Raw genomic sequence first — 13,812 nt, 5'->3', positions numbered from 1 at the left:
AACCCTGCTCCACCCCACCTCTTCCTATCACGCCCCCACTCCGCCTCTTCCCGCAGCCCCCGCCCCTGAGCAATGGTGGGAGCCGGCGAGGTGGAGCGGAGTGGGCTGGGGCCAGGTGACTCGCTGCTGCCAGCGCCAGGCCCCCCACTAACTCCCCAGGCCACCCTGGACCCCGTGACACCCTGAAGCACAAGGCAGGGGTAGGTACCACCATGTTGTGCGATGAACACTTGACAAAATTACCAGACTCAGTGACGGACATTGGGGGCAGGGGGGTATTATGTCATTCAATCATTCAACCCATAAAATAGCACACATTTTGCCACACTGAAAAAAAATCCAGTAACCTAGATAATAAATAATAATAATAATAATAAATTCAACTCATATAATTAAATGAAAAATGTGTGTATCCTGTGAGATTATATGAGAAATGAAAATGAGCTTGCTTTGGGATTTTATAAGGCACTTATATCATTTAAACACATTTGGTACCTTGAGTAATGATAACACTTCTTGCAAATCACATAAATAGGGAACCCATGGTCCCCTTCCCTCACCCCATTGCAAAGGCACAGGGGTTATTGCTGACTGCCCTAGGGCTGCAGAAAACCCTATGGGCAAAACATATGGAAAGAAGAGGATCAATTCATACAGAGGGCTGAAGGGGACTCCCATAGTGCATTAATTAACACTTAATAAATACATCAAAATTAAATACATTACAGAGATGAGAACCTGTAATGACAGACTTTACTTCATGAGAAGCTCCAGAGAAAGAAGACGCAGAGGGAGTAATGGTAGGGGTAATTCTAGGGAGACCAAAGGGGCTGGTAGAGGGAGAAGACAGAGAACAAGGGTAGAGGCAGAGTCACTGCAGGGTTGACCCAGTCTTCTGCGTCGCCGCTGTGGGTGGAAACACTGATCACTATCACTATAGGAGGGAACAATAGAATGGAATGCCCAGAAGAATGAATGACTTGAGGACAATTTCCTGAAGGGACCCTTACCCTTGCACAGCTTTTCTAGCTCTGAAATTTACATTTCTACACAGGGTGGTTTGGCCCACAGAAATAAAAATCTGCACATCTTCCATGGACCAATGGAAAAAACCAGGTACAATTCAAGTGGCTTTTAAAATTGCCTATTAAACCGAGTTAACAAAATAAATGAGCTTATGAACAACCAGAAAATATACTTCTCAAGTGAAAAAAAACTATAAATGGACTTCTTTGCAAAGAAATTGTAAGTTTTCTTACAGGAAAAGCCACAGACTGTCTGGAAAGGAAGAGTAGATTGAATTACTTTCCTCAGTGAAATTAAAAATCCAGAGAATTGCTGTGCCTGTGATGATGATGACTGGGGCTTGCTCACCTGTGGCTCCCCCTCCCCGTGCTGTGGAGGCACGGCCAGGCAGATCTGCATCTGCAAGCAGGCATCATCTCAGGTGCAGCTCCCATTGGCCATGCTGGCCAATAGGCTGGGAGCCTCCTGGCCAATGGGCTGGTGGGAGGGGAGGCAAAGGGGGAGATTGTACGGAGCTCTGGAGCAGGGGAGGCAGTGTGGGAGGGGAGTTGTCTGGCACAAAGGGGGAGCTCTCTGGAGAGGGGCGACAGTGGCACAGGGGTCGTTGGGGGTCTCTTAGGGGGGCAGAGGGTTGTGTGGGTCTCTGTGGGGCTGGGGGAGTGATGGATGGAGCCAGCCACAGCCCAGGTCTGCTCTGCGGGGGGATGGGGTAGCCCCCTCAGGAAGCCCCCTCTGTACTGTGTATTTTATGCCAGCCCCGGGGTGCCCATCACTGCTCCTTTCCCCTGCCCGCAGCTCCATCTGTCTGTCCCCACAACCCCACGGCTGTGTCTGTGTGTCTCTGACAGTGACAGACTCCTGGGGCTCTCTCTGCCTGTGGCTCCCTCCCCCTCCCTGCTGTGGAGGCGTGGCCAGGGAGCTCTGGCATCGGACCCTGCAGCTCCCATTGCCCGAGGTTCCCGGCCAATGGGCTGGGAGCTGGGTCAGTGCTGGGGCCTCTCCGCAGCACGCAGAGACTCCGGGGACGGGGGGAGCTGCCCCCGAGGTGAGAGAGCCCCATGTTGCCCACCCATGGCGCGGGGCCCCACAAAGCACGGGGCCTGGGGCCCAAACATTGACGGAGCTGGGCCCACCTTCAGGAATATTGATGGAGCATGGGCACCACGGGTCCATATAACTCGCCGCTGTGCTGGCTAGGGTAGGGGTATGGTCAGAATACCTAGGAGATATAATTCAGTGCATCCTCTTGAAAAGCTTCCACTAGTTGGGCTCCTATGGTGCCTCAGCAAGCTGTTCTACTCTGGTAGAGAGAACAAAGAAGTGGAGACTCCCAGCTTCCACTTGTGTTTGATTTATAGGTGAGTTTCTTCTAGGATAGGTTAATTATTGCCCTAGTTGGGCATATGCATTGTAACCTTGAAGCTATTTGCAAGAGATGGATTGGGGTTTTCCTGCAGTCCTTTGTCCATTTCCTGTAACTGGTTCATCAGGATGGCCGTGTATATCCCTCAGTGTTTCCTTCCTGTTATTTTTTATGTCACATTTTTCCTCCTGCTTTTATGTAGTCCTGGCCACAGCAGGGATAATTAGGGTTACCATATTTCCACAATCAAAAAAGAGGACACTGGGTGGGGGGACCCCGTTCTAGTCCCGCCCCTGCCCCGCACCCATCCACTCCCTCCCACTTCCCACCCCCTGACTGCCCCCCTCAGAACCTCCAACCCCCCCCACTCCTTGTCCCCTGACTGCCCCCTCCTGGGACCCCTGCCACTAACTGCCCCCTAGGACCACACCCCCTATCTAAGCCTCCCTGCTTCTTGTCCCCTGACTGCCCCCTCTCAGAGCCTGTCCACCACTCCTTGCCTGGGCTTCTAAGCTCCTTTTAACCTGCTGCTCCTGCTGCATGACCAGCAAGCCTGTAGGGGGCAGGGCTACTTGGGCCCAGTATTGCCTTTTAACCCCTTCAGGCCCAGGGTGGGGGTTTGTATACCCTATCACAGTGATATAGCTACTCTGCTCTAAAGAAGCAAGACTCAGAGTGTGGTTGGCGGAACCCACAAGTAGGACATGGTGCCCCAACTGACATCAGTTTTATGGAGGGTCCCTGATAATGGTTATGGCCTCTTTGTTTCGAGAGGAAATGTGATTCACTGTGAAACATGGCAACAACTGTCTATTTTCATCTTTGTTTAATGAAGCTGCCACCCTTTTGATCCCCGTAAAACAATGCTTCTGTCCCTCCTTTTTGACATGCCAGTAGGAGAGAATGAATGATATAAGGAAGGAAAATGTTTTCCAAACACTCAAATCTGCCCAGAATGGCAAGGAATAAACAATGAAGCCTGGTCTACACTACAAAGTTAGGTCAATGCAAGGCATACGTTGACCTAGTTGTGCATGTGTCTACACTTAAATTGGTCTCTCACCAATGTAAGTGCCCCATTACACCAACACTAACACCACCTCCTCAAGCAGCATAGAGCCATGGTCCATGTACTTAGGTCATCGCAGCGTGAGCGTAGACACTGCATTACTTATGTCAAGACTAACTGTCCTCCAGCAGCTGTCCCACAATGCCCCACATTGACCACTCTGGTCACCATTGTGAGCTCCATTGCCAAGGGGTCACTGAGACCAGAAGTCCCTCCTCCCCTTTAAAGCCCCATAAATTTTTAAAATTCCTTTTCCTGATTGTCTGGCTTGGTGAGTAGAAGAGGCTGCACAGGTACGGCTCCGAATCAGCTGTAGAAACATTGACATCTACAAGCAGATTGATCATGGGATGCAGAAGAAAAAGAACAGGAACCAGCAGCAGTGCCACATGAAAGCCAAGAAGCTGTCAGAAGGCCAGGGAGGCCAATAATCAATCCCGTGCCAAGTTGCAAACCTGCCACTTTTACAAAGAAGTGCATGCCATATTTGGCAGACCCCCCCTCCCCAACAGCACAAGGGCTCCCTGCTGCGAACAGCGAGAAGGAGGAGGTGATGGACGTGGAAGAGGAAGAAGAGGAGTATGGGGGATAGGCGACTGAGGGAGCCAGCTGTACAGTGAGCCAGGACCTCTTTCTGACACCACCACAGTCCAGCCAGTCCTGCTGGTCAAGCACAGGCGAGCCCGAAGCAGGGGAAGGAACTACGAGTAAATTTGTAGATAAATTTCCAATTACAGGGATGGCACCCCCAAAGTAGCAGGACACATCTTTTGATTTTTCATTAATTTACTTGTGCTAGAAGAGACAAGGATACAAACAAAAAAGGCAAAGTTGCTTATCTGCTTTTCCTTCCTCTCTAGAGTTGGGGGGGGGAGGGGCATGTGGAATAGTTCATGTGCACTGGCATGTCCCTTGAATCCTCCTGAGAGATTTCAATGAAACTTTCCTGGATGTGCTCTGCAATCCTCTGCCAAAGGTTTCTAGGGAGCGCTGCCTTATTTTGTCCTCTGCAGGAGGACGCATTCCCATGCCATTCAGAGATAATTTCAGCAGGCATCATTGCAGTAAACAGGCGAGCAGCATATGGGCCTGGGTGACTTCGGGACGCCAGCAGCAGCTGTGCTCTTTCTGCCTTTGTTACCCTCACGAGTGAGATATCAGCTGAAGTTATCACTGCCTGTGGAAAACGGTGCCAGTATTCAGTGCCAATGCCCTATGCTACTAGAGTCATGCAATGGAACAACTCCCTCCTCATTTCCCCAACCCGCAGCAGGCTATACTCTGTTATGGCTGTTGCTGTGACTCATGCTGTGACAAGCAACCCCAAGCAGAAGTGAGAAGGCAGTGCCTAAAACTTTAGGGGAATAATGGGAGTGAATTTAGCATTGTAAATTTCGCTTCCTAGTGACTACGCTGACAATGGTATCTCTGTGTGTTTTATCTGTATCTGTTGCCATCTGTATCTTCAGGGTCTCCCCCTACACATGGAACACCTGAGTCAGATAAGGAGGAGAATGAAGAGGACTCGGGATAACATGTTCAGTGAGATCCTGCCAGCCAGTGCTGCATTGGACCTCGTGCATAGGGCCTGGAGGATCAACATTGCAAACAGCCTCGAGAAGGAAACAGTGGAGAGGAGAAAGGACCAGGAATCCCAGTAGGTAAAAGGAGAGGGAGATGCACAAGGACATAATGGGGCTTCTCAGGCAGCAAACACAGATGCTGAAGAGTCTGGTGGACCTGCAGGTTCAACAATCACATGCTCCCTTCCCTCTGCAGCCCATGAAGAATTCAATATCAGGACCTCCATACAACCCCACCTCCAACGTTCCACATGGCATCAAAGGTCGCTGCACGACCCCTACCACTCCACCCTTGGGGACATTAAAGACAATCACAGCTTCACATACACTGACCTTGAAAGCCACAGTTGGCATACATGTAGTTGAAATGGACATGGATGTTCTTTCCCCTTCAAAAGTTCTGTTCTCGTAGTTTATTAAGTTTTTAATGTATCTGTTTTAAAATTGCACAGGTGGTTTTTTTGGAATGGGTTTTGTTACAGAATAACATTCTATTATTTGGAAAATAGTTTATCTTTACTACACATGCTGCCAAGTGTTCAGCAGTTCTGAAAGCACCTGATTCCCTGGTTCCAGTCTCACACAACTCACAGGGTCATTCACAAACAAAATTAAGAGGTGCCTTGACAGTGCTGTAGTCCTACATGTACAGCAATCAACATCTGATTCCTTCCAGGCCACAAAAGAGCAGGGCCAGGTAGAGCACACTACACACTACTCTGGCTCACTGTTAAAATGGTCTTTCGGAGCCTCCCTGAGCTGTATGGCTCTGGGTCAAGCTCTTCTAATAGCCTTTGTATCTGGCTGTTCAAATTCAGCAGATAGCTGCTCCATCTTGCCTCAGTGGAAACTTTCCCCCCTTTGCTTCACATATATTATACAGGACACGGCAAGCAGCTATAACCATTGGGATATTTTTCTCACTGAGGTCCAATCTTGTGAGTAAACACCACCAGCATCCCCTCAAATGACCAAAAGCACATTCAATTGTCATTCTGCACCCGGTGAGTGGTAACTGATTCGTTCCTTGGTGATGTCGAGGGGACTGGTGTACGGCTTCATAAGCCTGGGGAGCAAGAGGTAGGCTGAGTCTCCTTGCATCACTATTGGCATTTCATCCTGACCACTGGAAATGAAAGAAAATCCCTGCTTGTAGCTTTCTGAACAGTCCTGCATTCTTAAAGATGCGAGCATCATGCACCTTCCCCGACTAACCCACATTGATGTCAGTGAAGCATCCCCAGTGCTCCACCACTGGCATAACCATAGAAACGTAGCTCTTTCTGCTGATGTATTCAGTAGCAAAGTTATCTGGTGCCAAAATAGGGATATGTGTGCCGCCTATTGCTCCACTGCAGTTCGGGAACCCCGTTGCTGCAAATGCATTCACTATGACCTGTATGTTGCCAAGAGTCTCAGTCCTATGTAGCAGGAGGTGATTAATTGCCCTGCACATTTGCATGACGACAACAGTCCCTGCAGTGGATTTCCCGACTCCAGAATGATTCCCGACTAACTGGTAGCAATCTGGCACTGCAAGTTTCCACAGTGTGATCGCAACTCGCTTCTCCATGGTCAGCGCAGCGCTCATTCTGGAGGCTCTGCACTGCAGGGTGGGGTGAACTTGGGTGCACAGATGCAGGAACGTGGCCTTGCACATCCAAAAGTTCTGTAGCCACTTATCCCAAGCCCGCATTATGATGCCATCCTACCTGCCACTGCAACACACACACACACACACACACACACACACACACCATTCCTGGTGATGGGAGGGGAACAGGAGCAAGGACAAAAGAAGTAAGAGATGAAGAGAAAGGAAGGAGGGATGGAGGAAAAGGTAAAACGGAAAGGACAAACCCTAATGTCCCCAGTGATTCCACGGGACAAAATCCCAGGTGGGCTATAAAATTCTGCCACCTTGAACTAGTGTTTTCCATGTCTAGAATTCAGCTGGCACCAGGTGGATCAGACTGAACAGGTTACAAACCTCTCCGAGGCTCTTACCTTCTCAACAGGGACGTCTCTTTTTCTAGTAAAATCAGTAAAAGGAAAGGAGAAAACTCGAAAGAGGTTCCTACTCGCACTCACCTACGTGAACCCTAATACTCTCTCAAAGAGAGACCTCGAGAAGGAGAATTGCTGAAGCTAAGCCACAGGGGTCTACGAGGTTTTCCTGGCTCTGCGCCCCTATCCTGCCTGGCTCATGTCAGCATCTCTCTGTGAGGTCACCACCTCCCCACCATCTTTGACCAATAGGCTGAGGTCCTGCAAAAGGCCTTTGTGATGTCACTGCCACACACACCCCTCCCCTGAAGTGCTATTGTCCTGCCACTGACCAGACACTTTGAAGGTTTGAGCTACTCCCTGTGGATCACCCCACAAAATGAGTGTTCATTCTAGGAAGCAAGCCAGCTAGACAGTAAAACATCAGAGGCTGCTCCCAACGCTACACTCAGTTTTAACAAAATTAGTAGACTTTATGGCCAGAAGAGACCTTTAGAGCATCTCATCTAACTCCCTGCATATCATGGGCTTCCTGTATAGCACAACAGTTACTTTTTTGGAAAACACATTCCAGAAAGGCATCTAGTCTTCATTCAATGACATTGAATGGTGGCAAGTTGCACAGTGGGATACCTACCCATGGTGAACCACACTTCTGCATTGATACAAGCACTCCTGGTGAGTACACGCACCGCCGACACAAGGAGACAAGCATACATGTGCAGAGGCGCTGTACTAACTGCAGCAGCTGTGTGCCACTGTAACTTGAATAACATAAGTTTGTAGACGTGGCCTAAGAAATGCAACTACTTTCCAGAGAAAGCTGACACAATAGCTACAAGATAGAATCCATGGTTACTACTGCTTCAAGAAACCTGAGCTCCAAGTACCATAGCCACAGGTTTAAAAACATTGTAAATTGTTCATAATGTATGAACAGGTAGTTACAGTGAACTCACTAGAACACACCATTAAACCGGAACTTAAGTGGCTTCATTAAAATGCCTTTGCTTGTGGTACAGGGCTCTGATTTGCCTGCAAAATAATTTCCCACATAACCACATTTAAGTATAAGATATGGGGCAGTGCTAGGGGGATTGCGGGGGCTATAGCTACCCAAAATTTTGCCTAACCCCCCAGTAGCCACCCATTCTAGGGCAAAGTTCAGAGCTGGGTGCCCGGAGGGTGGGAGAGTGCGCCCCAGAGCCCCTGCCACAGCTCCCTCCCTGCACTCCCCTCCCAGCTCTGCTTAGCACGAGCTCTAGCTACTGCTGCTCTGCTTCCCGGGCCTGGGGGCGCATGAGGCCATCCTAGGGCCTGCAAGTAGGAGCGGCGCTGGCATCTCACCAGTGCCTTTGCCTTGTGGGGCACCTTGGCCCCAGCAGCTGCAGCCCCGCGACGCACCAGCACAGAGTTAAAGTGGCGCCAAATGGCTTGCTGACGCCAACTGGTATGGCAGGAGGCTGTGGGGGAGTTGGGGGGGATTGAAGGGAGGAAGCCCCCAGCTCCCCAACCGCCCATCCAAATGCAGCCACCCTCCAGGCAATGCAACTCATGACGCTGCGAACATGGCCCCTCTGGCTTGGGGTGGCGCTGCTGGGCCTGAAGGTAGCATCCTGCCAGCAGAGTAAAGGGGGACCGGAGAGAGGCACACTGGGTGCAGCAGATGCCTTCCAGGGGTGGAGCAAGGTGTGGGGGATTTTGGAGGAGCCTTGGAGCAATCCCTGAAGCAGAGACTCCAAAGGCATGGACACACTGGAACCAGCTAAAAACAAGGGAGGGGGCAAACCCACCCTGAAGCCCCTCAGCCCTGTGCCACTCAGGTAGGAACCCCACCCCCGTTGCTTCCCTAGTTCTCTCAAGTCCCTTCTTGTACCATTAGCTGTTTTCCCCTTCCTTTACTTAATACTTTGTCCAGAAGCTTTAAATTCTTCCCCACATGACTTCTGCCAGTTCTCTCCCTGAAAGCCAGGTTTTGCCGGGAAGAATCAGCTTCTACTTGTTCAGCAGGTTCAGGGGTGGCAAGTACTTGCTCCTGTTCATCGTTGGGGATGGGGTGCTATGTCTCCAATGCTGGGAAATGAACTGCTCTGCTAGAGCCAGGTGGGCTTGTGTCTAATGGGAGAGGATGCTTCTCCTTATCCACTTCAGTGGCTTCAGATATTGGAGTCACACTTGGGCTTTGGTGAAATTAATGTAGTATATTTAGCAGAGTGTACCTTTGTCATCTTCTTCATATGACACAATCCAGCCAGAAGCACCAAACTTAGTTTCCCCAAATTATTTTAGTCCTGTGCATTGTCCTAAACTGGTGACTATTTATGAGGAATAGCCACATGTTCCTTTTATTTAAAGGGGATTATTAAATAATTTAAATTGGAGAGACATTAGCCTTCTTTCATCATGGCAGCATAACTGACTATTGCAATAAAGCTGACCAGGATTATTGGGGGAAAATACTATTTAACTCAAGTAGATTTTCAGATGAAAATCATGCCTAATTGACCATTAGCCATAGTTCATTCACCCACATACACCTCTACCTCGATATAACGCTGTCCTCGGGAGCCAAAAAATCTTACCGCGTTATAGGTGAAACCGCGTTATATTGAACTTGCTTTGATCCACCGGAGTGCGCAGCCCCGCCCCCCCGGAGCCACTGCTTTACTGCGTTATATCCGAATTCGTGTTATATCGGGTCGCATTATATTGAGGTAGAGGTGTATATACATTAAGGGCCTGATCCAAAGCCTCCCATTAATTTCAGCAGGCTTTGAATCAGACCCTTGGTAAAAATACTTGGAAAATCCACATAAAGAATTGATAGAATAGTATGTTATATGCTGAACCATTACACTGTATTATGTAAACACGTTTACACATTTTTAAAAGCATGTCTTATGTAAATATTTGAGAACTTTAAATACTCAGGTTGTTAACATGATAGGCTGCAAGAATTCTAACATCTGTAACAATTTAATTCATAATTAGAACTAGTGTAATAGCTATTTTTATGTATCTCACTTCTCATATTTTGAAAGAGTGAGTTTATGGAAATAAGTATTATTTCAGCTCCATTGCATAACAGTGCTGCTATAGTTAAAGGCTCTGTAACTGTTCTATTTTATATATCTCAGCCATTAAGATCTTATCTTTTAGGCATAGATATTTGCTCCAGGCTGCATTTTTGGATTAAAGAACCTTAGCCAAAATGATATTTTTGGTGCAGTTTCTTTCTTTCTTTTTTTTTTTTTTTTTTTAAGACTATCTGTTTTTGGAGTTTTGTAAATGCAAAAGGATAAATTAAGTCCTTTATGTACGTATGTAAAAAGTGAGTTCATTTTTTTTAAAATACAGAGCCCGAGTTTCATTTACACTAACTCCTTTTCACACAATCAGCATAAAGAGGCCTTGACTTGGGAGTAAATGATGTTCATGCCCACTGTACGTACCCACTTTACAGTCAGAGCAGTGTAAAAAGGCCCTTAATGTAAGTGAGACTCAGTCCCTAAATGTTTTCATGTCATTTGACCATTATGCTGACTGGTACATAGGAGTAATTAGTATTTAAAACAGTATCTTAGTATCAATTTCTGCCCTTGGATACTGATGTGCTCCTCCCTTTGAGTTAAACAGGTGCAACGAGAATACATCCACGGTGACACTTTGACCCTTAATAATAGGCCTTTATACACCGATAGTTATTTGCCAAATACTGCCCCTTAGATAGAGGTAAATTGATTAATTATCAATGCCTCGGGTACTTGAGTGACTGTTGGTCTATCCCGTATAGGCACTGAGATTCCAAATGGATCAGGTCACAGTTAACTCCCAGAACCGAGAAGCCCTCACTTGCGGAACTCATTTCCTGAACCTCTACTTGAGTCCCTCAGGGGCTGTCTCCAGGAGTTAGTACAACACCTTTCTGTTTGGGTCAGCTCATCATTGACTCTCATTTTCAATAACTCTTTATTTGGTTTATTTTTACTTTTTTAAAAATCAGAGTGGCTATTACCTGGCCCAATTTGTGCCAGTTTTATTAGTTTAGTTTAATGACGAGAGTTATAGGACTCAGCCCTCCAAGATGCTACGCTCTCTGACCCTGATCCATTAGAGCACTTAAGCATGTGCTTATCTTTAAGCATATCTTTAAGCGCATGTATAGTCAATGGGACTACTTGTTCTTAAAGTTAAGCCCAGTTTTAATTGCTTTCCTGGATCAGTGCCAGAATGCTCAGCACCTTAAAAATGTTTTGAATGTTCAGATTATATGTATTTAATTGGGTTTGGATTTGACTGGAATGGAAATAGGGGCTTGATCGGCTAGGGAAAAATGTGTACTTCGTTTCCGTCGGTTGTTTATTTTGCTTTAAACAGTAGTGTGTGGGTGTGGGTTTTTTCCTTTTCTTTTTGTGTCCAAATGGTTAATTTTAAACTATAATACAATAGTTCTCCGATTTAAAGTAATTAGCTACTAGTATTATTTAACCAGTATTTTTCCCCAGAAGTTTGCATTTGTTTATTTGTTATTGTTGTTAATATTATTAGTTTATTTATTTATTGGCTTAGGTTTTTTTCCTATTAATTTTCTGTGACTAAATGTTGCATCATTGAGCCACCATAGATGAAGTTGAAAACTGATCTGTCTGTATATATTTTTATTCTCCTTTTGAGGATAACATCAATAAAACACGTTTATTAAAAAAATAAGTATAGCGCAGCCCTTCCAATTTTTTGTCTAGCCCATCTCATTCCCCCCACTGGAAAGAGGCTAGTGCCACCCCGTATAAGAGGATAGTATTTAAAGGTCAGAAGTAGTGGTTCACTTGTAGAAAAACTATAATGCTACCAGCACTTTCTTTAGAGACACCTATTTAAGTACTCTCATAACTAGGTTTTAACAATTCTCATGCTGAAATTTGTCATCAGAGATCTTACCGAGAAGCAATCTAAATAGACCAGGCAGACACAGGGTGGGGGAAAAGGGGTATAACTACCCAAAAAGATGATAACTTTTTCTCTGATGAAACCCTAAATGAATATGAAGATAAAAGTCTTAAAGAGATAAAGATAAGAACTTTAGGCAGGTCACTGATTATATTGACATGCAGAATATGTGACCAGACTGTTTGCCAAGAGCTGGTGCCTAATCTGCCCAGAACTAGGCAGAACTTTTTATTATATTATTAAAGCATTTTATGGAATGTAGCCCTTAATCTCACAAGAAGCATCAGTTGTCAGATAAGAGCAGCTGACTGAGTGCTGGAACTATCCAGCTCTTAACCTGATCCCTGTCACAGTCAAGTAAAGAAAATTTGCAAAACTGGGTCAAATGAATAAGAGGCTGCCGCAGACTTTAAGCAGGCATGCTTACTCACTCAAAAACATTCCCTTTTATTGAAACATTCAACTGAAAGTGACATTTTCACATACTCTGTGCTCTGTATTTAACTGGAAAACAGTGTACAGCTCATCTCCATAATTAGACTTAATTGTTGAGATGAATGTTGTTGAGTACACATTAAAGTGCTTCTCTCTTCTGGTTGGAAATATCCACAGGATGACAGTGTGCTGGGATTTTCAAAGGGAGTTCACACTGAGTTGACTCTGAGTGCCAAACCCCCTCAAGCCCATTGTCTACCTGAAAAATTGCACTGGTTTAAGTTAAATTAGTATCTAAACCAATGTAGTTAAACTGATATAAACCCCTGTGCAGACAGTCTTATATTAGTTTCAGAATGGCTTATTCTGATTGAACTTAAACCTATTCATAAAGGCTTGTCTACACTGGAAATTGACTGGAATAGCTAAATTAACTTTAAATCACACCATACCTTATTCCGGAATAACTTCCCTATATAGACAAGCCCTAATCAACTTCAATCTAAATTGATATAAGCCTGGTTTAAAGAGGAAACCAGCGTGTCCACTCAGCCTTTTGTACTGGTTTAACTAAGGGTATGTCTACATTAGAAATGCTACAGTGCCACATCAGTAGTGCTGCACTGCACTGCTGTAGTATAGACATTTGCTACAGGAATGGAAGAGGTTCCTCCATTGCTGTAGTAAATCCATCTCTCTGAGGTAGCTCAAGGAAGAATTCCAGGGCATGAAATTTTTCACTGCCCTAAGTAATGTAGTTAGCCGACCTAACTCTGTAATGTTGGCCAGCTCTAAATTAGATTCAAATCACACCTGCAGTTAAACCAGGGCAACTTTCTCATGCAGGCCAGGTCTACACTACAAAGTTTTGCTGGCATAGCTATGTCAGTCAAGGTGTGAAAAAATCCACACCCTTTACTGAACAGGAAACAGCTATGCCCTCAAGCCCCTACACCCGGGGCCTTTTGACAATATAGTTTAGGACTTTGTAAGTACTCTCAAAACCAAACAGTTATTCAATTCAGATTGCTTTGAAATTTGGTGTGCCTCATGGGGGTGTGAGATAGCATTAGTGAACCAAATTTGGAGTCATTTGATTGAGGGATTCCTGAGTTACAACCCATCCCAAAATCAGTTTCTTTTTGCTGCCTTGTACTGTTCAAATGAGAGATACTAATGACTGGATGAATCACAGACCTTGTTAAGATTGAGTGCTGTGAACTCACACTTCAATTAACATAACTAAGAATAGGTTAATCACAAGCCCCCACTAAGACAAAAGGAGTTTTGGATAATGTGGCTGGAGGTTGCTACAATTTGTGAGGCATGGGTGGCAGTTTTATTTTGGGGGGAATGTAATCAAAGTCTTTGGGGGGAAATTA

At 45.9% G+C, this 13,812-nt stretch overlaps 1 protein-coding gene across 4 annotated transcripts in view; it reads right to left on the bottom strand.

Moving 5' to 3' along the window:
• LOC112107002 (poly(rC)-binding protein 3-like) overlaps positions 1-13,812 on the bottom strand; it is a 457,963-nt gene that overhangs the window by 244,029 nt on the left and 200,122 nt on the right. The window lies entirely within an intron of this gene.

The sequence above is a fragment of the Terrapene carolina genome, unplaced genomic scaffold, assembly GCF_002925995.2.
Source record: "Terrapene carolina triunguis isolate 2854851 unplaced genomic scaffold, T_m_triunguis-2.0 Scaffold183, whole genome shotgun sequence".
Classification (NCBI taxonomy): domain Eukaryota; kingdom Metazoa; phylum Chordata; order Testudines; family Emydidae; genus Terrapene; species Terrapene triunguis.
This window is presented reverse-complemented; position numbering and strand designations above follow the sequence as displayed.